General features: G+C 43.7%; 1 protein-coding gene across 6 annotated transcripts in view; it reads left to right on the top strand.

Annotated features, from left to right (window-relative positions):
* Positions 1 to 27,020, top strand: part of LRATD2 (LRAT domain containing 2) — a 263,088-nt gene that overhangs the window by 89,425 nt on the left and 146,643 nt on the right. The window contains exon 5 of one of the 6 annotated variants that reach the window (XR_005025879.2): positions 20,245 to 20,415. The exons of 4 other annotated variants lie outside the window; for them this stretch is intronic. The gene's annotated coding sequence lies outside the window, so the exon portion shown is untranslated. Of the gene's footprint in view, positions 1 to 20,244; positions 20,416 to 27,020 lie in introns of those variants that run through there. One more of the 6 variants, XR_008996158.1, reaches the window with a different exon arrangement.

A 27,020-nucleotide genomic window follows, 5' to 3' on the forward strand; every position in this document is an offset into this window, starting at 1 on the left:
AGGCCCATGGAGGAGCAGTGATATCTTTTATTCAGTAAAGTTAGAAACCCAAGTCAAAGGTATCAGAGAGGAGGGAGAGGCCAGACTGATAAGCACTCCCGATAAGGAGGCAGTTTCTCGGCCCTCATGCCCATAGATGGGAAAGAAGTGGGCTCAGCATTCCCAGAAGGGCCATGAGTAATAAAGAAGGAAGCACTCTGACTCCCCAGGTCTGGAATGTGTCAGCGAGGTGAGCTGGTGTTCTGTCCTTGATGTTGATTGCCCACTCTTCCATCCCCCAGGGCCAAAACTCTGTTAAGTTAATGGAAATTTTGCTCTGAACACGCTTGCACCTGTAAACACATTTTGACCCTAGAGATAAATGTGCAGTACTGCACAGGGGCCCTGAATTCACTCCCATCCCACCCTCTGCGCAGGCTGCTGCCTTTGTCTGGAAGCCCCTCCCCGTCCCATCTGCCTGGCTACCTACTCACATCTCTCAGAGCTAATGCTCGCCCGTTGTTTAGGCAGCATCTTTTGCACACGTCTTTGCATCTTTGGTATCTAGTGCTTCTTTTGGAAGCATGTTTTTCGTAGTAATGAATGATGTGTCTTACAGTCCAAGGACTCAGATCTGCCAGGTTCAGTGTGTGCTCAGCCCAGTGCACACCCAGATCCTGTAGGGAAGATGAGGAAGCATCTGGAAGTCATTTCACTGGAAGCTGTGGAAATAGAAGTTGGTGTAACAGGCTAGCAAGAAGCAAGAACCCAAGCCACCACCTGGTCATTTATTAAAGATGAAATGTCCCTCTCAGACCCTTCACTAAACTGTTCTGTATAAATTTAGGCAGCCAATTAGGAATAGCTCCTGGGTACCCTGAGGAAAGATTACCAACAGCAAAAGGCTGATCCCCAGTCACCAAGAAAAGGTCACATCATGTTTTGTATTCTCAGTTGAAAATCAAAGGGAAGTGTGTGTTCTGTTTTTGAAAAGTATCTTTAAAATTAGCATTTCAAAAAAAAAATAGCCGTCAGTAAACTTGCAAGTTTTCCTTCACTTATGGAGGTGGTCCTATACTTCAAGCAATGCTGACTAGGAGTTAATCGTGGTGTGTGGTTTCTCCCTCCAAGGAATTCCTTAAGTCTTTTGAGGAAAATATATGGGACAGTTGCCTCCTCTGAAACCTCTCATTCCTAACAGACCCAGAAGAGCTGATCACTTCTGCCATTGGGAGGGAGGAACATGTGGTGTGTGTGTGTGTGTGTGTGTGTGTGTGTGTGTGTGTGTGTGTGTGTGTGTGTGTATACCACTTGTACAGGGCTATTTGTCAATGTGTAAATGCTTACATACATAAATGCATTTAATTCTCACAGCAGCACTTTGATGTGTTATTGTGTCCCAAATTCACAAAGGAGACAGTGGGGCTTGGACACTTGCTTCCTAAGAACTTGCAAGTTTACTGACAGACCAATTTTCTGCTTTCCTTGAGTGAGCCTCTAGCTCAGCACTTCTCTGTCCAGAGTGACACCGTCTGCTGACCAGCCGGGAAATGCGAGCTCGCTAGGTTAGCTGCAGCCTCCTAGCTTTGTATCTCTGGGGGGATTTGCCTAGTGGGTTGAGGAGAGAAGGTTCAGCCGAGGCCTGGGCCTTGGGGCCAGTTCCTTCAGAGATTTGTCATTGTTCCTGAGCAGAGGGTTGAAGGGACCCTCCCAGTCCTTGTATACATATGAATAAGGAACCATGCGAGGTACTGAGTCTCCCTTTTTACATCTGTAAAATCTGGAGATACCATGTGCCCTTTCCAATCCAGGGCAATTGCCAGGAGTAAATGTAGAAACCTTTTGAAGAGGATCAAGTATGCAAGGCATTTTAATAATGAACAAACCTTTAAGCACTCTTAGTAAGGCTATATTACAACACCAAAACCAGAACAATGCTGCACAACTAATTAATGATGCTGGGCCAGTTCAGACATGTAATGCAATTATCTTCCCCCTCCAGTTTCTCCATTAAGCTATTGTTAGAATAGTCTCGCTTTTAAGGTATGAACCTGTAGGGAACTGTATCCATCTGAGTCAGGTCTGACAATGACAAATTCTGCACCTAATCTTTAATGGGAACCTACTGTGTACCTGGCTCTGACTCTCTGCTGGTTACCTTGGCTCAATGCACAGTGGTGCCTCTTGGTATAATCTCAACCAGGTTACTTCTATCAGCGTCAGTTTCCTCGTCTGTAAAATGGGATAGAAGTCATACCTACAGGCCTGCTGCATGCAGGTATGTAAGTTGTAGAATACACAAAAGGCACCAGATCTAAGGGAGCATCATTCACATCATCAACGTGAGAGATTGGTCTACTGATCACCAGAGTTGCCCAGCATGTGCCAATAGAGTGTCTTATTCTAACAGAAACAGCATATTGTGACAATTTCCCAACAGGTGGAAATAAAGTGTCTTGAAGAAAGGGAACTTTACTGCTTCACACAGGGGCTCCAAATAGGCAAGGAGCAACCGCAAGGACCTAATTCTAGGGTTGTTATGAGGATTGATTGTGTAAATATAGAAAGCTCATAGAGGAGTGCTGGAACAGACGTAAGAGGAATCCATAAGGGGCACTATTTATAATTTATCTGCTTCTTCTGGAGTAATCACCTTTATTCCTTATTACAACCTTAAAATGAAATACATTTTTAATTCCTGTTTTAAAAGTAAAATCAGTGAGGGTTGGAGAGATTAAGTAGTATCTTAAATTTCACCTAGGTGGTGAGTGGCTGAGTTTGGGATCTGAAGTGAGGCCTGGTCTGTCTGAGTCTGAGCCATTACCCACTATGCTGCGCCGAATCTGCATGTACCGGGGGGAATCCTGCCCCAGCCGACTGCCTGGGCTTCGGTTACTCCCGTGGTGTCCTCGTGCTGTAAATATCACATGAAAAGACAGTGCACCCAAGTTCCTCCTTTATTGCTCACGGGAGCTTCAGCCAGATGTATCCTCCCACCACAGTGACCCAGCCTGGGTGTACTTCCAACTTGATAGGTTAAGGCAGATCAGGTCCCTGCTCTGCTCAAAACGCTGCAATAGGTCCCTTCTTCACAGAGTTAATTCAAAGTTTTATCATAGTCTTCAAGTCCTTACACGGTCTGACATCTCACAACCTTGTTAATCAAATCCCTTGTCTGTTTCTTCTCCTTGCTGCTTGTCCTGTCTTTATGCTCATTAGGCTGTGGCGTGTATGTGTTTGTTTATTGTTTGTCTCCTCCCTACCGGCATGGGAGCTCTGTGAGTGTGGAGACCTCCTCTGTTTGCTCACTGCCCTGTTGGTCATGCTTAGAATCGTGTGGCTGTCTGTATTAGTCAGCAAGAGTTTCCATGATACAATGTCACAGACCGAGAGGCTTCAACAATAGAAACTTATTTTCTCACAGCCCTGTAGGCTGTGGAAATGCAAGACCAAGGCGCCATCAGGGTGGATGTCTGGAGGAACCATTCTTCCTGGTAGACAGTTCCTTTTTTGCTGTGTCCCTACATGGCCTTTCCCTGTGTGTGTGGGCAGAGAGAGAGATTGAGAGACATCTCTGCTGTCTCCTCCTCTTCCTGCAAGGACACCAGCCCTACTGGGTTAAAGCCCACCTTTATGACCTCACTGCATTATCTCTTTATAGGCCCTATTTCCAAATACATGTTGAGGGTTAGAGCTTCAGTCTACGAGTTTTGAAGGGGATACAATTCAGTCTATGACAATGGCACATGGTGGTTTTCAATACTTGTGGAGCTGAGTTGTATTCCCTTTATCCTCCTCCATGCTGTTTCTTTCGTACTTGTTTTAATCACTTTGCTATCATTCAGAAACCTCTACAGATTGATATAGGGGGTTTTCCTATCCTAGAGTGAAATGGAATTATTGACATGAGGGGATTTTACTCCACACATCCTTTTATTAACTGGCTAAGTCTGCTGGAGCAATGGAGGAGCAAGATACATCTTTTCAGAGTTTATGCTGAGATGTTGAAGTCTAACTTACTACCAGAAATGTGTAGTGTCATCAGAAATGTTGAGTATGAGGGAGATGAGAATACCATGCAATTCATCCACATAATAATTAGTACAAGGGGTACTTGGGGGTTTGTGTTGAGTGAAAGAGAATGTGCATTTGGGAACGAGTGTGTATTTATGGGTAGAAGTGGGAGAGTACATAGGTTGAGAATACATGATGTGAAATTACTTCTTTATAGATCAAAAAAGTGCAACATTGGCAATTTCATATGCTTCCATTTGATACGTATGGTCAGGTATATGTGCAGGGGCATTAAGTGTGGGTGTGTGGATTTCTGTGTATGTGTGTGTGCATGTTGTGTAGTTTGGATAGAGGCAATGTATACTTACTTGTGTGTGGGGAAGAGGAAATGCATATTGATGGCAGGATACAGTATATGTAGATAGGGGTATCAAGGAAGGCTTCCTGGAGAAGTTGATGATGAAGCTTGAAGTGGAAGGGCAAGTGAGTTTAGCCAGGTGCAAAGGCAAAAAAGGTGGAAAGGATTGGGCCCCACTAAAGGCCAGAGATAGACGAATAGGAGCAACATCACAACTAGATTGTAAGTGGGTAGGGGACTAGGAGAGGGAGAGGGAGAGGAGAGACTTCAGAGGAGAAAAGTGGCAGACTGGGGAGGGTCCTGTGAGCCATGGCAAGGAACTTGGTCTTTGCCCAAAAGGAGAGAACAGGGACCAGTCACAGATTTTGCAGGGAGTCTACTGAGCAGGTTTAATTGGTGTGGAACAAAGTCTACAAAGTGGGAGCAGGAAGAGGTGGTGAAACTGTATCAGGCTGCAAGGAAAGGTTTGCCTTGGGCTAACAGCAGCCTTCGCCTTACCTTGGTAGTGTCCTCCTGCCCTTGATGGAAAGCAGGAGACAAGCAGGGGTCAGCAGACTGCTGTGGCATCTCACAATCCAGGCAGGGTTCTTTTGGGCTGCTGAGGCACAGTACCCACTGAGGGGTCTCCAGGATCCCCAAAGAGGGTCTGTGGGTTCTGTGCTTGTGGCTCCCCTTCCCCACCGGCCCACTGTGTGCAGTCCAAGCCCTGCGCTTACAGAGTGAGTGGAATGAGAGCCCCCTGCTCTGTTTCTGGTCATTGCCAAAATTTGTTGCTTGTTAATAACAGAATAATCCATTCAAACTCCCAGCCATTGGAGCACAACAAAATGATCGGGCGGCAGAACAAGATCAGGGAAGGAAGGGAGAAAAACATGGGCAGGGCTGAGAGGAGAGAAGACGAGAAAGACAAAAGGAAGCAGCAACACAAGGAGCAGAGATGCATCGAGGGCCAGAGGGAGAGGGAGGGCAGAGGAGCTGGGGGCCGGGAGACAGAGCAAAGGTTCCCCGTACAGTGGGAGAACAGTGTGACACCTGGGGGAAAGGCAAGAGGGAGCGTCTGTCTGAGAGAACTAATGCCGCCTGAGTTTGTCTACACAAATCTGTCCGGACATTCTCTGAGAAATTTCAAACACCAATTTGAAAGGGCTTTAGTGTCCCTCCATCACCCTGCTAATTTCCCTTCCATTTATCCTGAGTTAAAACCCTAGGACACCGACCCGCCCCGTCTGAAAGCAGCCGGGTTTCACAGCCCCTGGGCCTGAAATGAGGCTGCTCTGGCATTTTTTTTCATGGGTTTTCCATCTGCTCCAACCATCACAAATCCAATTTCATATTTGGCATAAAGTAAATCGGTTTCAAGAAATATCTTGTCATTATCCAAATCAAAATGCCACATTCAAAAATGCTCAATGCCAGCTATAAATTGTCAGAAAGGGTTGAAGAAAGAGGAAAAGACTTTTGCTCCAGACAGGAGGAGAGAAAAACATGCATTTGAATGCAACACAGTGGCTCTGTGGTGTCTAAATCATTCAAATGAAGCCGGAAATTTTTTTTAAAAAGCTTGGCCGATCTGTTCTGTTGTTAACACTGTCTCTCCCCAGCACCCTGCCTCCCTCTATTCTGGAAGCTTCTAACAGTAAGGACCACTTCTGTGTGTGAGCAAGTCCATTTCTTCTGAGTATTTGAGAAAATGAATTTTTCCCTATTTGTCCACAATTACTTGGACTGTTCCTGAAGCTCTATGAGGGTCTAGGGAGGCAAGATGCCCTCTCTACAGCCTTGGAAATGAAGTTTAGATGGAGTATTTCTGCAGTTATTTATTTCAGCCCTGCTGTTGTATAGACGTAAGTGCTGTTTGCCAAAAGTCATGCCGGTGATGCAGTGAGGAGAAGACCTCTAGGCTTCCAGCTCTTTCTGTAATACTTTCTTCTTCTCCTTCACCTACTTCTGAAGTGCACCAGCATCAATCACTAAGGGAAGCTGTTGGAGAGCGTGATGTGATGGGCAGATAGGTTGCAAATTTCGATGGCACTTTAGAAGGACATAGAACTGGACAGAAATGGTTTCACCAAAGTCTACTGTGAGAATAATAATAAAAAATATACGATCTCTCCACATTTCACGGTCAACAAAGCATTCTCAAAGCTCACTTATCTTGCTGATTCCCAGTGCTCCCATCCATGAAGAGGAACGTGATTGCCTGAGGTCATATGGTGGGAGGTGGCCGAGCTGGGTCTCAAAGCCTGGTCCTCTCTGTCCAAGTGCAGTGCTGGTCTCTGAGGTCAAAGATGATGATTCAGAATCTTAAAGAAGAGGTGTCATCGGCAGTCTTCCTCCTCGTCATCAGCATCCCAGGACATCAGCAAGTCACCGCCAGGCCGAGCTGTGGGACACAGTCACCAGGTGCCCACCACACATTAGGGGACACAATAGAGAAGTGAAACCCTCCTGCAAGGACTTTCTCAGGGTGTGGAGTTTTGCCTGGATCAGGCCCTCCATTTGATTTTCTTTTGAACACTGAATAATACAGTGGTAGATCTGAAAATATCAGAGACTCATCCTTCCAGCATGTACTCTTGAGTGCCTGCTGAGTCTAGAGTATTAAAAAAAAAACAAACTCTTTGCAGTCAATAAAATCCATTGTGTTTTTCAAAAACATAATTTTTTCCCTCTCTTCCTCTCTCTCTGTTCCTTTCTGCTCCTCCCAGTCTCTCCGTCTCCCTCTCTCCCTTCCTTCTTCTTTCCCAGAGGATAAAACTTCATACAGGTGACCAGGAACACCACTGGGCCTTTCCTAAAGAAAAACAACACAAGGATTTTCATGAAATCTGCTTTTCTCTACTGGGTTTAAAAGGATGTCAGGAGAGATCTTGCATCTGCCTTGATAAATCCTGTCGTAATATATCTGTGGTGACCTCTTGCACCTCCCTCCTGCTGTGGCTTTATTCTTGGGTCTCTGTCCTGAACTCATTTCTTAGTTTGGAAACATAATCCTTCTACTTTATCATCAGCATGTGAATTCCCTTAAGGACCATCATCAAGTTTTCTAATATGTCATTTCTAAGGTACCCCCTACTTTTATTGAAAATCAGAGTGAAATTTACTCATCTCATATGTGGCCTCTCTCGTAAAGATGTTTTATGAAAGGCTATTAACAAGGCTTTGTTATCCATCCATGTGGTGTCCAGCACACTGGCCTGTATGTAATCCATGGGCCTGAAGACTGAGCTCATTTGAGTCCTGTAATGTCCTGCAAACATCTCTGCTTCTTTGGACTTCAATTTCAATGAAATATTTTTAAAAATCAGATCCATTTCAAAATCAAATTCCTCAATGGCAGAAATAGAAGTAAGGTATTTGCCAATCCCAAGATGTTCTAAAGGCAATTCCGGACATAGGAAACTCTGAGACCATCTTGCTTAGCTTCTCCAACTCTAATTTTTCATCTCAAGAATGAGGTGGTTCGCTTCTCCCATCTAAGATGTTTTTCCCACCATTTTTATTCCCCTCAGTCTGTTCTGGTGTATCTGATTGATCTTTCAAGTGTAGTCTCCATTTAATGGTTCTCCGTGACGCTTTGCACGAAATAGGAACTCTTCAGTGGTAACACAGAACACCCTCTGTGCTTTAGTCCTGAGATCAGTAAGCCATGGCAAAATTTGAATTTCAGCATCCATAAGTAGTTTTATTGAAACACAGCTGTTCTTATTCATTTAAGTACGGTCACTGTGTGTTTTCATGCTATAACCCCAAAACTGAGTTGATGAAACACATACTGCATGGTTCTCGAAGCCGAAAATATTTACCCTCTGACCCTTTATAGCAAACTTTGCCAACGCCTATGTTAACAAAGTTCCAGGTAGCATATCAATTTTTCATTTTCTTCTTAGTTAATTTTTACTCAATAAAAACATGTTTAATACTGTTATCTTTGTAGTGCTACTCAATGATGGTCATTTGGATCCAGAATGCAGTGAGAGGGAGGTAAGAATGTATTTTTCCAACCTCGTGGCAGATTGAAATATGCCAAGCATTTAGTCTAGCTGCTCCTTATCTCTGCAGGAGGGAGGGGAGGATGGCAAGGCCTTTCTTAAGCAGAGATCCCTTAGCACATTTCTTACCATTTCTTGCTCTCCATTTCCACTGCTTGGCCTTAGTAGGACCAGGGTTCTTCTCACTTAGCCATACAAATAGTTTCACTCATCAGCTCTGGCCTCTCTCTTTCATGGTCAGGCTGATGCCAGAAAAATCTATCTAAAACACAAATCTGATTGTGACGGTCCCTTGCTTGAAAACATGAATGCGTACTGATAGGCCTGAGAACCCAGGTCCAGTTTTTCGTGAGCACACAGGGTTTTCACACTTAGTCCCTGTTTCCCTTTGCAATCTCCTCTTCTGCCCCCTTCCCTTTTTCATTCCTTTTATTTATTTTGTATTGGATTGTTATCAGCCCATCATACTTATTTCTTCTATAGAAAAGGAAGATATTTTTCCCTGCCTTATCTGACAGGCTAACTCTCAGAGGTATACTTCATGTTTATATGTTAAATTAGTGATAATGACAGTAGTAAAAAATATAAGCATTTATTGAAGGTTTTTGACACAATATACCTGGAGAAATACCTAGCACATATTAGATTGTCAATATCTCAAAATAAAACAAAATTATCTTGAGAGACAGATATTATTCCCATTTTATAGATGAGAAATGTGAGGTTCAAAGATGTTATGTAACTTGCTCAAAGTCACCAAGTTGGTAAATAACAGAACCAGAATGAAAATTCAAGTTTTTCTGACTTTGAAATCCAAACTCTTGCTGTAAAAACCTGCCCCTACAACCTAAGAATACATCCTCGTGTACAGTGGTATACTAGCAAATATTTAATGAATGGCTGTCCCTTTAACTGGGTAGACCATGGGTGTGGGAGAGAGGGAAAACCCCTGATTTATAGTGTTTTTCCAATTTCAGTGAAGTAAATAGTACAATGGTGAATTTCAAGCTACAATTATTACATCACTGAACGCAAAGTTGGGAAGAGATGTGCAGTAGTGCACCATTATATAGATCTCTATCGCATGGATGCCATAGATGCAAATAAACTCAAGAACACAGATAATAACAAAATACAGTAAAATAATTAGGAAATGATGAGTCTGGAATATTTATTAAACCCTTGTTTTTTTAAATACAATTTATTACATTTTAAGCTTATGTGATTTAAAATGGCTGCATTTAACATTTGCCTCATGAAATTCCTAAACATTTAACAACCAGCTCTCCTGAGTTGATACAAGCCATCTCCAGCTTCTCTGAGAGGTAAAATTGCAGACTGCAAAATGACTTCTGTTATTAGAATTACAAAATGAAATGTGAACATCTTGTGACAAGTTTGGAGATTAGGAACAAAAGAATAAGACTGAGTTAAATTTTCAATAGCTTCTTCCCATAGGAAATGAGTTTAGGGTCAGTTAAACAATGGGGTTACCTGCCATTTTTAAAAGGGTTTTAAAAAAATCTATACATCTTTTTTTAAAGATATAATTGACATATAGCACTCTATAAGTTTAAGGTGTGCAGCAAAATGTTTTGACTTATATATATTGTGAAATGATTACCATCATCAGTTTGGTTAACATCCATCATCTCATATAGATAAAGAAAAAGAAATTTTCTTTTCTTGTGATGAGAACTCTTAGGGTTCACTTTCTTAACAATTTTCAAATAAACCATACAGTAGTGTTAACTATTATTGTCATGTTTTACTTTACATCCCTAGTCCTTATTTATCTGATAACTACAGGTTTATACTTTTTGACCACTTCATGCGATTCCTCGCCCACACTCTGAATCTTATTGTTACTGGTGGTACACGTTGTTTCCCCGATTCTTATCTTCTTGAAGGAAAGAATTCAATCAAGAGACAGACTTAGGACAGTTTTAAGCAGCAGGAGTTTATTAAGTAAAGCATAAGTACAGTCTCAAGAAGGGTGGTGAGCGGGCTGTCTGGAAACCAGAAGCAGCGTTGCCATTAGGGTTAGGTTGGCTTTTATTTTTTCTTAAAATGGCAGGAAGTCCTGTCCTTCATCTATGTCATTTGATTGACAGCTCTGAGTTACATAACTTTTTTCTCAGTGCTCAGGCGCCTTACCCATAAATACCTAAGCGAAGCCTACAATGGGGCCAAAACCTCAATATTAATTAGATTTAGATGTTATTTTAATGAGGTAGGGTTACTTACAGACAAGGTCTTCAGACCTTGCATGCCCTGTAATTAGAGAAGCCCCATGGGCCTGGGCGCCTTGCCAATCTAGGTGTACTTGACTGCCGGGGCCTCCTGATAAGCTCGGCATCCTTCACTGTGGAACTGGGAAATAAGGAAGGCTTAGGGGTTGGCCAGGGAGGAGTCTTCCTTGGTGATGGGCTGGCCCTTTGCTCCTGCTTATGTCTAATTACCTGCCTGCTCTAACATCACCACAACATTAAATAAGTCACTAGATTTCCCATTGCCGCTATTCTCTCTCTTGGAAACTCAAGAATAGTGTTTCTGGTCTAGACCTTGGAGTATAAAGACTTCCCTTTCCAGCAGGAAAGAAGCTGCTCAGACACTGGAAGGGCTTAGTGAGTGAGCATTATGGGTAACAAGACTTATACGAGGCAGCAGCACCATTGCATCGCCTGTCTTAATGTTTTCAACACCAAGAGAAAACCCAGTTCTTTTAGGCTAGGCCCTCTTTTAATTCCATTAGAATTCTACCTAGAGAAATGGTAGAAATGAAACTTTCCATTTCTTAAAACCACATTACCAACGCTCTTTATCATTAAACTCTTTTCAAATCTACCATAGCAATGCCTAATTGAAACCAGGTACTAACAATGAAATTTAAGTACTTACAGAAAGACATTGTAATGATTTTCTTTCAGTTACAGTGTTCACTTCAATATTATTTATTTGTTCTTCTCCAATGAGATCTGGAACCACTCAACTTTGGTTCTTAGTTTGGGGAGAATTGGAAAAACTCTGTGATACTAATACTATCTGAACAGCACTGATCATTGACTTACATGGTGAGGCTTTTTTTTAAAATCCCAAGACACTAGATAGCAGAAGACACTGCCTTAGGTTAAAAAAAATACACACGAGACCTTCACCCAGTGAAACAAAATGTATTGCTTACTTATTTGCCTTGTACCAAATAGAATCACATGTGAAAAAAGTTCAACCTTACTAGTCTTCAAAAATGCAAACAAATAGGAGTTATCATTTTTTCACGATTAAATGGCAAACACTGAAACAACAATGGCAGCAATGCAAGGAAAGCTGCCACGCCAGGGAAGCTTTGTACCAGAGAAGGAAGAGCAAATTGCAAAATCACATGTGGAACTAGTTTGTTCATTTGTGTCAAGAATCTAAAACACACAGATATTTATCCCAAGGCTATTTATATTAGCAAGCAATAAAAACATCGCTCATGTGCAATGATAGAGGTGTATATAATTATAATATTTCATAAATTTATATATTTTTACATATTTTATATAAAAGGGAATATCATGCAGCTTTTAAAATGATATTTTAACAGAACTTTAAAAATATAAGTCACTGCTTTCCATGTAATGGAAGTGAAGGTTCAAAATTGTGTGTCCTGCATAATGTGAATTATGTTATGTCAAATCTGAAAAGAAATAAACCAAAGTATTAGGAGGATTTATCTCAGGATGGTAGAATTATAAATGACTTTTCTTTCTTTTCCTTTTTTTCTTCTCTATTTTTCCTCAAGAATTCTATTAAGAACACATATTATTTTTATAATAGAAGCATAAGTAGTGCAACCCCTGCTACTGGGCCTCTAGAATCCCTAAGGCAATCAGTTAACTGGAAAGAGAAAATATCCCACCAATTCATACATTAACAACTAAAAAAATGCAGTAAAATAAACAATGTGGTCATTCAAGTGGGTCCCGGTGCTGGGGTGGCTCAAAGACGTGGATTGGATGGAAGGAGGGGAGACTGGATTGAATAGTTTGGGGCTTGGGGAGGTTGCCTGCTGAAGGGGAAGGTAGGTGATGGTAGGACCCCAGGCAAAGTGGGAGAGAGGGCAAGTTACACCCAGCAGAAAAATGAGCACATTCAAGGAACTGACACTTACCTAATTAGTTCCAAGAAAGGAAGAAGTGAAGATTCCCCTGGGGCTGGGGTAGGGAGGAAGTCAGGTTTCGGAAATGGAGCTAGTTGTTGAGTGAGGGCCCTTCAGAAGATGTGACATCTGTGCCGTTTCTGCCTTTCTGGGTACTGAGGGTCTTTCTCCTCTGGCTTTTTCTACACACCTTCTCCATTCTCCCCTTTCAGGTAACTACCTTTCTCCGTACATCATGGTTTCTGTTCTTTCATCACTTCTGCTTGCATTTGGCTATAGTCTGCTCTGGTCTGGTTTTTCAGCTCAGATTCAGCAGATCAGACTCATTTTTCTCCATGTTTGAGATCCTGGGAGAGAATCTTGAGTGGTCCTGCTTAGTTCGGGTGTCTAATCTTAGTCCTGCCTCCTGTGGCCAGGAGTAAGGTAAGATGGGACAAACATGACTGTCTAGGACCAAGACCTCAACAAAGCACGTGTCAGCAGGGGTGGTTGGGAATGCCTGAAAATATTTCTGGAAAAAGGCAGAATGTTTCTTGGAGAGACTGGTTCAAAATGATGGGTGTTGGGGTAAATTGTGTGACTCTAGTGTCAACTACTGATTGGTGATGGCAAAGCAGAGCTGACAAACCACACCAAAGTTGATAATGATCTCTGTGTAAATTGCAATTTCCTCTTCATTTTTACACTTCAAAATGCTTGCAAATGACATTCACAGTTGGGCCACCTACCTGTGCTTCCTAGGTTACTGGTAATCCTTAGTCTTGCAAACATCACTTTCTCCCCTCACTCTCATCCCTATATGCTCTCCCCCATCACAACTATTTTTCTCTTACTCAAGAGATGTTATCTCATTAAAATAACATTGAATCAGCATAAATTCATTTTTTCCCAAATATTAATTTTGAAGTTTCAAACCATAGAATAGTGGGAAGAATAGTACAGAGAACACCCATGTTTATTCACAAATTGTTAACATATTGCCACATCTGATTATCTTACCCCTCCCTTTTCTCTGAACCATGTATGTGGCAAGTGCATATATAGATGATTCCTAAACCCTAAACCCTTTAGCACGCATGTCCTAAGAATAAAGACTTTTGTAACTCCAGGGGGAATATATGTTCCCAGTTTGGGGCAAATAACCTCTGAAGCCAAAAATCAGTCAGAGGAGAAAAAAGTGGGATAAACCCATTTATTGCTTACAAGTAGTTTACTTCTGCTCACCCTTGTCTCTCACAGCCTGGCTGGGTAGACCCCACCACACCTCTCTGGTCCCACTGCATGCTTGCTCCCCACCCACCTTGTAATCACCGATTGATATGGAGATGGACTACTTCTCTCCACCCCTTGGAAATGCCTATTGATAGGGAGATGCTGTAAGGACAGGTGAGAGATTCTGTAAATATTGCAGTTTTACCCATAACTCATTGTTCTGTACAATCACAACACAATAGGCATACTCAATTAATTTAGCAACAATACAATTCTATTATTTAATATGCAGACAAACCACATGCAGATAGCCCTAGTCATCCCAATAACCACTTTTAAAGTTATCCCCACCACAATTTATCCCTTCAGTAGTCAAAGTTTGTTCACTACTACATTAGGTTTAGAATGTCTGTTTAGTCTCCTCTAATCTATAATAGTTTCTCTGAGTTTTCAGTCTTCTGAATTGATCTGGGATAAACATCTTTTGGTGAGCATGTACTACAGGTGACATTGTGTCTGTGCCAGTGTATCATAATAAAAGGCAAATTATGTCCACTTGTCCCATTATTATCAACACTGCTTGATCACTGTGCTTAATTTACTTTTTAATTAATCCACAAACATTGTAATTTAATTAGTAATAAATTAGTTTCTGCAGACCTGGCAACTGATGGGAGATTTGCACTGGTGTACAGTAAGGTATTGTTGAAAATGTAGCTCTAACTTCCTTGAAACACAAAGCTCCATTTAACTCTCCTGGGTGTTTTCTTTCTTGGGTTGGAGAGGCAGCATAGTATGCTAATCAATTTGAAGTGTAAGTACTCTATCACCCTCTCTGGGTTCAAATCCCTGAACCTCCACTTACCAGCTAAGTGACTTTGAACATAACATGTTCATTGATCTCTATAAACTTCAGTTCCTACTCTACAAAGTGAGGGTAATGACTGGCTGTCTTCTAGAGTTGTTCTATGACTTAAATAAAATAATAAACGTAAAGTGCTTAGTATTGTGCCTGAGATAGGTACAGTTAGTGTTCAATAAATGATATTTTATTATTATGTACTGTGTTCCTTATAAGAGCAAAGGATTTTAATATCATCATAAATCACAACACCCTAGAAGCCCAGCTTTGTGGGTGCCCATGGCATTGCAAACAATCCATATTATTCTCACTTTGGTGCCCTAAATCAGTACTTCTCAAACTTTTAATATAAATAAGAGTCCCTCCTGGATGTTGTTGAAAGGTGGATTCTGACCCAGGAGCCCAAGGGCAGAGCCTGAAAGCCTCCCAAGCTTCCAGGTGATGTCAATACTACTGATCCATGGCCCGTTACCAAGACCCTACGTTACTCCTGGAGAGAAACGGCACGCCGGACTTCACACCTCACACTCTGAGCTGTCATGCTGCCCAGTATATTGAATCATGATGGAAAATTGCTGCAAGGCTTCCTTTCCTTTTGGGCGTATTTCTAGCAACCAGTGACCAGACAATACACTGATTAAAGCATTATGGCTATGACCATTTACCACTTTATGTTTCTACTAGTGTGCCGATATCCAGTGCATGCCCTCGGAGGATGAGATGGTGGAAATTCTTTGGAGCCAGCCTGAAGTTTTAAAGGCTGATTCTTCCATTTGTTAGCTAGTCAAGTCAAGTTATATTTAAATCTCTTTGAACCTTAATTACCTCATCTAAAAATGGTTATAATAATGCTAACCTCATGGATCCTTTGTTTGAAATTATATCTACCTTTTTCTATCTATATAGACAGAGATAGGAAGAACAGAGAGAGAGAAAGAGAGCTTAGATGATTATTTCCTGGCATATGGTAGGTGCTTACTAATGGGCAGCTTGGGTGACTTCTATTACTATTATTTGTGAACCTGTCAGGGTGTATTTCTGTTTTCATCAAATAATTTTTAAGGTTCACAGGGTCACAGACCCATAGAGCCACATCATTTTAAAGTTGGAAGCGGGTTCTCCATGTTCCTCAAGGACCAATCCAGCCCTGAAGATGAATGCATCATTCTCTCTCTCTTTTCCGTATTTGGCAATAGGAGACACAGATTCCAAGAAGCTCACGTGCACTCATTTGCCTGCATGTAGGCTTCAATTTAGATTAGCCACCTTCAGTCCTTGTGGTCAAGATTCCAATTTGCTTCAAACTCAGTAAGTTCAGATTTGTGCTTAAAATTCATTTCTACACGCACTCCAAATGGGGAAAAGTCTCTGAAAAGTGAAGTTGGTTCTACTCTTATTTCCCCATGGGCTTCTGGGAGCCCTTGGTGAGCAATTCAAGTCAGTGTAATCAGGCAGGTGAACCATCTGGTAGGGGGAGAATGCTGTTCTGAGATGCATATGTTGTCTTCTGGTTAAAACTGGTATCTTTTCAGGATACTTTGTTCCATGTAGGGAAGACCTATCTGTAAGCCCCTTTGTTTAGAAGACAAGAAGGTGCCAAATTACGTGACAAAAAGAGGTGGATTCCTTGAATGCTTTGGGTTACTTGCTATGTTTGGTGTAGGGAGATTTCGTCCGCTGCCTGTTGACTCAGGTGTGTCACACGGACCTCCAGCCCAGGTTCCCCAAACCTCACATAGAAGAGCCATAGAATTACTACCGAATTCAACAATGTCATCTAACAGATGAGGATTCCACAACAAACTCAACCCTGGTTTTGGGATGAGCATCAAATCGGCGAAGGCTTGTTCAGGATCCACAGGGTCACACGTAGGGCATTGCTGGGTCTAGGAGCTGGGCTCCTGGTTCCTGCTCAGGTGCTCTCTGACAGAATTCTGTCTTTCCAATGAGCCCAATGTTGCATATTTGCCTGTTTGCTGCAGAGATGAGTAGTTTGTAAATCCAAGTGCAGCCATTGTTTCTCATGGTACAGCAGCTGGAAATATCAAAGGGCCACAACAGATGAGCAACAATTTCTAAATTGATCCTAAATAATAAAATCTCTGGGGCCTCTCTCCTTCCTAATCCTCCCTTTCTCGTCCGTCTCTTCGATTGTCTTTTGTGAACTCACAGAGGGCCTTGACTCTCCTCCCGAGTATGTGAACATTTCTGATGCCACTATCATTTCGGCTTGTGGTTCTTTGATCCTTTGTGCCTGGGAGCAGCTGCATTTTAAGATCACATCCTTACTCAAGTTCTCTTCCCTCTAGCCTTACACAGTGGCACCATGACCTTGAGTGGAGAAAGAAAGACTCTTCTCTCATTGGTATTCAACTCCGACTTGGGGCAAAACAATCGCCTTGGCCTCAGCATCTTCCAGACTCTAGTTTTAATAGCATTTTTATTTACTGGGGTCCTTCCACTGAACACAACCCTCCTCTCTAGGAGTTTGTCACACATCCTTGTTGGAACTGAGCCAGAAGTTAATACTTTGTGAAATAAGAATATGCCATGCATGTTTTCAGACTTGATCACTGAGGCTTACAAGAAGGTCAGCGTTCCACACCTATTAAATGGAAGATGCAGTATTTGATTCCATGTGCACCTGCCTTCATTATCCATGGCCTGCCCACTCATCCACACCACTTTTGTAACCTACCCCGGAATTCAGGTTGGAGTGGAAAGGATATTTGTTGACATGTGGGTCTTTAGTGTCCATGAAATCACAGCCCATATGCTCTTCACAGAAAAGAAAGGCAGAGACTCATACATTCAATTTGCACAACCCCCTCATAGCCTTCTGGACCTTTGCACTAAGCCTTTGTGAAAGCTACCATCCACTCAGTCATGGAAAGTCTGCAAGGATCCAGATCTCTGAGGAATTTTTCACTTTTCTCTAGAAATAAGAAGCCTGGGGAAAAATCCTTCCCCCACCCCCAACATCCCATGGAAAGAATAACTGGAGTCCTCTTTGCCACAAATGGAGAAGAAACCAACACAAAGCCAGCATTCACCTCTCTAAGGAGTGGTGCCAACCAGAAGCTGGTGATGGCAGCAGTGATGGCGAGGAGGAGGCGGGGAGTGGCGGCCAGGGTGCTGAGGAGGAGGGGTGCCTCCCTACACCGGGCATGATGTTGGGCACTTGTCATGGGAGATTTTTAAAGCTTTAGGTGACCTTATGAAGGAAATATTGTTTTCATTTTAAATATGAGGAAACTGAATCTCAGAGGAGTTCACAGCACATGTGAGAGGGAGGATTGGGATCATTTCAAGGGAGGGGTCACTCTCTGCTCCCTGTACTTCCTCCCATACCCATTTAGCACACAAATGTTTGACTGCAATGGACTCATGGCTGCCTTGTGACAGTGGAAGCTCATGTCATCTTTTGCATGTGAGTCTGAGCAATTGCTCAAGTGTGGACTGGGATCAGAGGGTTCAATTATTAATGAGCCAACCAGAGGCAGGGATTCTGGATCATGCCACTCACCCCAGGAGGAGATGCATCTCTTCTGTACCCCTTCCTCGAGGACACCTAAAATTGTGATTGCAGTAATTCTGTAACTGTTATTCAGTAAGCTTAATACAGGAGGAAAATGTCAGTCAGACTTGTTCTCTGCACATTACATGCCTGTCCTAGTTAACTCAACCTAGTCCATCCATCTTCCATTCTCCAGGGGCATTAAGGGGACAGCCATCTAAGAGAGAGGGGTGCTTGGCTGATTGACATGGGGCTTGTGTGCAGAAACGACTGAGGCTTTGTGTCCAAGTATTGAGGTCTGTCTGCTTCACTGATGAAGAATCTGAATGAAAATTGCCTTTAAAGGATTCTACAAAGGGAGGAATAACAATAGATCAAAGCCAATCCAAAAGAGAGAGAACATTTTATTTATAGCTTCCACATTAATTCGAAACAATCCGAGCAGAGTTGCCCATGCACGCACTTTCCACAAAAAACAAACACCTCTCAGGTTGCTTTTATTCTAATGTAACGTCAGTGCCCAAGGCAAAAAGCATTCTGCCCTTCACTCAACAGAGCGGTCCACATTCACAACGAAATGGAACTGACACAGCTGATCATACTGAAGCTCATTTCCTTTTCAGCCGGGGCCTTTCTTTGGAAGCCTGACTATCATGCTGGCTGCGTCCCACACCAGTGGAGCTTTCTGTACCGTTTTCATCACAGGTACTGGGACACCATGTGCACTTAGAGCAGCGGGTCTCCCCCAGGGGAGAGTTTGTCCCCCAGGGGACATCTGGCAATGTGTGAAAACATTTTTGATTGTCATTGCTTGGGAGGGCTGGGTGCTACTGGCATCTAGGGGAGAGAGGTCAGAGATGCTGCTACATATCCTACAGGGCACACAGTAACTCCCTGGAAAGAATCATCTGGCCCAAAAGGTCAATAATGCTGAGGCTGAGTGACCCTGAAGTAGAGGACAGCCAGGGATGGGGCCTTCCGTGGCCGGGGAGATTGTGGGACATGCAGTCTTCAGGCATTTCTGCTTAAAAGTCCATGTGAGAAGGAAGTGCAGTGAGTCCAGGAGGGAAACCAGTGTGGAACACAGAAACCAAAGGACGGTAAGCAGGTATTTGACTGCAGATTGTGCAGCCAAGTTTGTAGCACCATAGAGACGCAGGAAGACAAGCAGGGTGAGTAGGGTTGGAGCAGTGCTGGGCAGTAGGTCTTGTTGTCTCTGTGTTTTCTTGTCCACTGCAATGTGGCCTGTGGATGACATGGTGTCTTCCAGAGGTCTGGTAAAGAGGCAGATGCTTTTGTAATATTCTCACTAGTTTTTTTTTTTTTCAGATGTATCAGAATGTCTCAATAGGAGTCTCAAACAGGTGACTCACAGGTGAATTAAGCATATGAATTAATCTTTCATTCTGCCAACATTATTTTGAAGAAAGAGAGAGAGAGAGAAAGGAGGGAAGGAAGGAAGCAAGCAGGGAGGGAAACAAGGAGGGAGGGAGGGAGGGAGGGAGGGTGCAAGAGCCTGTCTGAACACCTGTAGGCAGGGCACACGTTTTCAGTACTACTAACCCCACTTCTTATGGTTACTTGGCCTCAGTCATGTATTTACATTACTTGCCAGACCCTGTAAGCATTTGAATTTTTGGCTTTCTGGCCTTAGACGTCATCATTGCCACCCAGGTGTTGAGCATTAGGAAGTTCCTATAACCATACCATGACTCTGTCTGTCCACTAGGTTGGCCCAGTTTTCATCTATAACCCAAAGAGAAGACTTAGCATTGACACAGCTTTTCATGAGAGGTATGAGAAGCCATCTCATTGCTTTATAGTTCCCTTTTTAAAAAATTAGGAGAAAAGGAATATTAGAGGTGGAAATAACCACGAGTGTCATCTAGCCCAATGACACATTCCTACTAGAATTATCTGGGGAGATTTTGAACAACACCCATACTTTGGTCCAGAATTCCAGTTTAATTGATCAGAAGATGACCTGGGTAACTGTACTTCTTAAAAGCTCCTGGATGATCCTAGATACAGCCCAGGTTGAGAACCACTGATCTGGTCTGTCTTCCTCATCTCAGAAGAGGAGAATGAAGGCCAAAGAGGCATAAAGTGTGCTCAAAACATATTTGCTAAATGTGCCCGATTCTATTTCTTTTGCTTTCTCTCTAGTCTCCTGACTAAATATGTGGTGGAAAAGATAAGAGGGAAGCCCACGAACTGTGTGTTCGGAGTGTTTCCAACTCTTGTTGGCAGAGAGACCAGCTGGCAGTTTATGGAGGGAGCCAGGGTCCCCTGCGCTTCGCATGTGAGCGGGGGCTTGTGGGCCCTCCAGGTCCCAGGAACTGCCATGGCCGTGGTGGGGGGCTTGCAGTGCTGCCTTTACTTGAGAGACACCGTCTTTTACTTGCTTTCTTAAATCCAGTTTTTTCCCTGCTTTGAATTTCAGGCATGTCTCCGTTATCTAAGGCATGGATGGGGATGTACTTTGGATGCATGTCTGTTCTTACTGAAAATCTGTCACCATATTGATGTGAATGGGGATGGATACACAAGCCACATTCCTTTTGAGCCAAACAGTGGCCTGGTGACGTGTGCTGGGAGACACAGTGACCGATGTTCATGTTCATAGTTAGGATGGAGGCAGCATCCGCTTGACTCAGTTGCAAAAGGCAGTAGAGGGATGTGACTTTCTGGGTCCAAATCTCAGCTTCATTAAGTATGCATTCTACAGACTTGGGCAAATACTCATGCCCACAAACAAAATCAACACTACAAAAATATACAACCCCATAAAAACACTTATTTTCCAAATATTTCATAGAGGTCTGAAGAAGATGAAATAGGATGGGTGGCGGCCAGTAGGGGTAGGGAGTGAGTTATGCCGGGGACCCCGAATGTGCCAGGGACCCCAAAGGTGCCAGGACTTGATGTGTCTTCTCTCATTCATTCTCAGTGACCCATGTGTGAGGTTGATATGCATGTCCACGTTTTATGAAAGCATAAATTGAGGGTCCGAGAGATTAAGAAACTCCCCTAAATATCACATGACTAGAAATTAGCAGAGCTAGAATTCCACCCAGTTTTCCTTTAACTATAGATGAACAAGTTTTATTAAACACTTGCTTGTGTTTAGAAATTGAGTTTTGGTGCTGTTGAATGGTCTGGACTTGGTAGGATTCAATCATGAAGTAGATTCCTTCTGCTTCTGTACTGTCCTTAAACACACTCTCTGGATCTTCATTCCCATCCCTGACCACATTTCAGGCAGATCACATGCCTTTTGTAACCTCTTTCTAGTTACTTTCAATTATTAGGACAGTCTCACTTTCACATATTAAAAACATCAAAATTTAATCTCCGATTCAGCTCAATACTTTTCCCTACCCCATCCCTTCCTCCCCACCCCGCCACCAACTGCAGCTCAGGGCAGACTCACATTTTTATGACCTGCAAAGAGGAAGTGGGTGCTCACTTTTCACCCTGCTTGCTTATTCACTTCCTCTTTTTCATTTGCTCTTTCTTCCCCCTCCTCCCTCACACCTCGCTGCTTCTGCTTTCCCCAGAATCAGCTCAAGGAGAAAACTGAGAAATTAAAATCAAAAAGTGGTTTTACATGACCGAGGCCGTCATATCTGACATCTGCACCCTCTGAGGCAGACCCCCGAGTGCTGGCATTGCATCTCTTGAGGGGCCATGGAGGGTTCTCTGCAGGCACCCCTAGTGTGGGGAAATCATAGGAAGACTCCCAAGACTTGGCAACCAACAGTACTCAGAGCTATACTTTATTGCAGCTGGAGGCTTTGGAGCAAGATCCCCAAAGGGAAAAGACGCATGGGGCCAGGGAAACCAGGCGCAAGCTTCCAAAGATCCTTCCCCGTGGAGTCACCCAGGACACACCTCATTCTCCAGCAAAGAGTTATGACAACATGTGTGTCAACCAGAGAAGCTCATTAGAATCACAGCACCCAGAGTTTCTATTGGGGGCTGATATATAGCAGCCTCTTCCTGGCACATAATAAAATTCCAAGCTCCCAGAAGGAAAGCAGGCAGACAGCATAAACCATGTTTGTACAGTTTAGCACAGGGAGCTGGAACTGTGATCAATTCTGGGAATGGTGAGAACATTCTGAGTTCCCGGACACCTGCTGAGGCCAGTCAAGGGCCAACCTCGTAGGCAGGCCTTACACGGGACCCTCAGCCTGCTGCTATATGAGCACCACCATCTCTTCCAGGAGGCTCTCGTCGGCCTTGCTCACCAGTCCTCTTGCTCTAACGTGCTGGACCCTGACTCTCAGTATGTGCTGTCAGCCGCCAGCTGTTCAAGTCTAGTTTCTTCCTGATGGCACAGGGTAGGGTGCATCTTAGCCTGTGGGGACATTTGGTGTCTTTGCCTGTGAACTCTGAAGTTCCAGGCCTCTCTGGCTGCTGCATTCCCACCCCACTGGCAGTCCAGACAACCCTCTGTTGTGCTCACAGACATGCACTCTGTCCCACCGGACTCTAAGAAACAGCTTCATGTCCTCCTAAGAATTTTCCCACTTCCCTGGGCCTTGTTGACTCTGGGGACCACTGAGTCAGTCCCCTTCCTTGGCTCAGGAGGGGAGAGCACATGACCTTTACATTACCAACGACATCCTGCAAAGTTCTCTGCTGGACAGTCTCCGGCCCACTCTTCTACAGACTGCAGGTGGAGGAATGGGTCAAGTCCTCAGGAAGGAGACCGGCCACTCCTTAGGTTCTTTGTCGATGTGCTCTGCACCTCTTTTCAGAATTCACAACATTGCTCTTTATTGTTCACAGCTCTGGGCTTCTGCCAAAATTCTGAGGCATAGAAGTCCCAGTTAGCATGCTGTCATGTGAGTCCTATGTCCAACTCTCATTCCATTCCTCTTTCCACTGCTCTGGCTTAGGCTCGGCCACCTCCCTGGTTACCTGGACATGTGTAGGCCTCCTATTCCTCCCACTTAACATTCTATGTTCAACATAGTTTCCAGAATTATCTTTCTAATATACTTTGATCTCATCATTCACCTGCTTCATCTGTGCTGGCTGTCCAGATGTCCACAGTGATGTCCACACTCCCCAGCATGACTTACAAAAGCCCTTATAACCTGGCTTCACCTACCTGTTCAATTCCATTTCGAGCCATTCTTGGTTTGCCTCCAAAACTCTTGCTTCCCATGCGTTATATTCTTTCTTTTTTGGGACCTTTTCTTATGGACCTTTTTTTCTATTCTGTCTGCTTATCTACATGGGGAACTTCTACTCACTCCTCAATGCCCAAGAGAGAATGGCCTACTTCCATTATTGTGCCTTCTTAGCACTTTGTACACCTCAGTTCCACCAGTTACTAACTGTGTGATGCCAGGCAAAAACACTTACCCTCTGTGCACCTCAGCCTGCTCTTCAGTAAAGTGGGGATGATAGAATTACCTTCTCACTGGGGAGTTAGGAGGACAACATTAAATAAGTTGGTATTATAAAATTACACTGAGAATTGTGCCTGACACAGGTCGTACTCTATAATATTTATTACACAAGGCCTAAACTTCACATGCTTCAGAAGGAATATTCCCTATTTGTGTTGGCTGAGTGATAAGCCTACACAGAAGATACTCAGTAAAGAGGGTGGGTAAAATATTATGAATTAAATTACCTGGTGTCTGAGATTTTCCTTAATACAAAGAGGAAGGGAAGCAAGTGTAGATAGAACAAGATTTGGTAATTGTTGAAAGTGGTTGATGAATGCATGGGAATTCATTGGGTTATTCTATTTTTATACACGGCAGAAATTTTCCATAATACAAAGTTAATTAGCAAAAGCAAGGCAATCTGCTTTAGTGAGTTAAAGCTAATGCTCTCGATTTCTTTGGCTCTATTTATGAACTTCCTTTTTAGAATATAGCTTAAAGTCCTGGTTTTTGGAGAGAAGGTGGGAGGTGGGAGGATAGGGTAGTCAGGAATCTTGCTTTTCTGTGTACGGAAGGCTAATTTTCCCTCCACCTTAGAGCCAAATATGGTATTGCAATGTGTGTTTGAAAATGTTCTTTCTTTATGCAACAGGTTGCTGTCTTACTCAAAATGAGATAGCTATCACTCTTGAGTCCTTTCTGGAACTTTTGTTGGAATTTGTGGGGCTTTCCTTTCTTCCTGTTTGCTCAGAGTCACCCAGCCATCTTGGAGCATCCTAGTCTGACAATTGATAAAGTCATTTCAAAAGCAACACATCTGATTTGCATTTGTTGCTGTCTGCTAAAGATGTGGCCTCTGGAGGGGTTAGTTCTGTCAGATGCAATCTGTCCCCAGTGTTGGCAGCAGGCTGACAGGTCTGTTTGTCGGAGACCCCCATACTTACTGCCATCCATCAAGCATGGGGAAGGACCACTCACGTGTCCAGACGGGGCTGGGTGTTGTCAAATTCCTTGTTAGCTGTGTAAGTGTGTGTGTGTGTTCGTTCTTCTTCTCTCCTGGAAAATAACAATGAACTACTGTGCACCTAGGCATGTCTAGCAGAGCTGGAGGCGAATTCAAGAGCCTAGGAAAGATTCAGTAACTTTCCATTCTTCCAAGTAAAGAATCTGGAATTAGAATCCAGGTCTGATTTCAGTAGTTGAGTCTCTTCTATGGTGAGTCCCAGTGCTTTTCACAGATTTCTAATATCTGAAGGGAGCACAGGGGCTCTCTCCTGTGCTGAGGGAAAAAGGAGAAATGTAGAACACATGGGCCACTGGATCTCCCAGCTTGATTCAACCACACGGGCTTCATTTTAATCACTTTTTCTTTCAGAGTGGTAATTGCCAATATTTAGTGTGTGCCTTTAAGTGCTCGGCACTGTGCTTAGCAATTTATACAGATTCTGTCACTTAATGCTCATGACAGCCCCAAGAAATGGATGGTGTCACAATCCCTCATTCATCCACAAGGAGACTGAGGCACAGAAAGGATAAGAGACTTGCTGAAGATCACACAGCTAGTTTAGCCAGGAACTGACACCGTGCTGTCTGACTTGAGAGCCCAGTGCACCTGGTCCCCCCTGACTTGATTTAAAGAAACAGTTGCACGATTCCGTATGGCTCCACTCAGCAGTCTTTCCCTTCTTTTGTTCCATTCATTCTTTATCAAGCAGGCCTTGGGGAAAAGACATTGAAACTGAGTGAAATAAAGTTCTTTCCTAAGGAGGATTTCAAGGTCTGGAAGAAAGAATTGTACGGGTAAAGAAAAACGTGCAGGAAGAGAAGAACCCTGTTATGCAGGCCCAGAAGAGAGAGCATGAGAGAGCTTTACAATCAGCAAACAAGGGGAGAGCTGTGGAAAGACTTGCTGAGGTCACTCTGAAGGGCAGATCTGAGATGCCCCCTCAGTTATCTGCCTGGGAGTGCCCTGCAGCGGCAGCGCGGAGTTCTCAGGGTGACCCTGACAGAAGGAAATTGCAGGTGCTGCAAGACACTTTTATTTATTTTTCTGTGGGCCACATTTATTCACCCACTCATATCCCCACCCAGCACTCTAATCCTGTTTTGGATTTTCACTTGGTTTATGCAGGAACGGATGCATTTTCTCACCTGTGTCTTTAATGACATGTCCTCAGAATGCCAGGCCAGTGCTTCCATCTCCCATTCTTCTGCATAAATGTCACCAACTGTCATCAGGTGTTACTTTGTTTAGGGCAGTTTTGCAGCTCATGGAGGGTCTGTCGTTGTTTAACTGACTTGTTTTGTTTTTCATCAGAGCTTCTGGATATTTCCTCTGTCTCTCTCTGTCTCATATTATCCATCTCTCATGCCCATGTTTGAACCCAGATGACTTTCCTAACAATGGAAAAATTATGAGAAATTGAAAAGCAGCAAGCTGCACTGGGCCTTCTAATCTGTAACTCACTTTGGAAACAAGCCCACGGGATTGCATTGCGGCCGAATTGCAGCTTATTTAGCACCAGGGGCAGCTGCCCCTCAGTTCCCTGGCGGCAGGTGGAGTCCCCTGGTAGAAGAAAGTCCCCAGGGATTCCCCAGCCCTAGCAATGCCCCTGGCATGGGTTTGGAAAGCAGTCCCTTTGCACCACAACCAGGTGTCTGCTCTGCTGCCTGGGGATTTGCTTTGCTGTATTAACCATGTGCCCTCAGTACTCCCCCTGATCTTCCAGGTCTGTCGCCTGCAGGGCCCAGGGTTTCCTGAGCCAATTCTGATGAACCTGGCAGTGTAGTGGGAGTCCCCTACAGCAAGAGGGGATCTACAAGATTTCTGCTGACCTGAGCCTCATGTCAGGGAGGAACTTACTAGATCAGAGTCACCCCTCAGACCCTCAGGGGTCTGCCTGACCTTTTGCATTCAAAGTCCCTGCCAGGACCGGCTCCTCCCTGGGCTCTCGGTTCCCACGCCTGGCCCTGTCCTGGCCCTGCCAACCCTTCCTCCACCCCAGCCTTCTGGGTGTCTCCGGAAGTCCTGCACACTAGAGGGATAGCCATTCTCCAGCACATCTCCTTTCTTCGGAAAAAATTTAATTGTGTCTCCCCAAACTGAACTCTTCCTGAGGGAGGCATGGCTAAGTCAGAAGGAACTCATGTATTTCCTCTAATTTTGTTATTAGAAAGCTGCACCTATTAGGGAGAAGGGTTTCATCACAATCATTCTTCAGCCAGTTGCCAGCCCTGCTAACTCTCCGCTGGGATTCCTGTTGGGTGGGGCAGAGCTTTCACTGAAATGGGAAGTAAATATAAGGAAGGCAGGGACAGGGCATCTTTTAGATTGTGCTATAACTGTTGTTGGTTCTATGTGGACTCCCACTGAGGCGTGTCTTGCTGAAAATAGCTTTGTCTTGTTTACTTTCTGGCTATCTCCTTTTTTCAGCCAGACAGGCCTCCTAACAGATTCCAGTTACCAAAGGCAGTCCCTGACTGTTTAACTTGCCTTCTGGAGGAGGGAACAAGGGGAAAGGGAGCTTATGTTCC

Source organism: Manis pentadactyla, chromosome 3 (genome assembly GCF_030020395.1).
Source record: "Manis pentadactyla isolate mManPen7 chromosome 3, mManPen7.hap1, whole genome shotgun sequence".
Lineage (NCBI taxonomy): Eukaryota > Metazoa > Chordata > Mammalia > Pholidota > Manidae > Manis > Manis pentadactyla.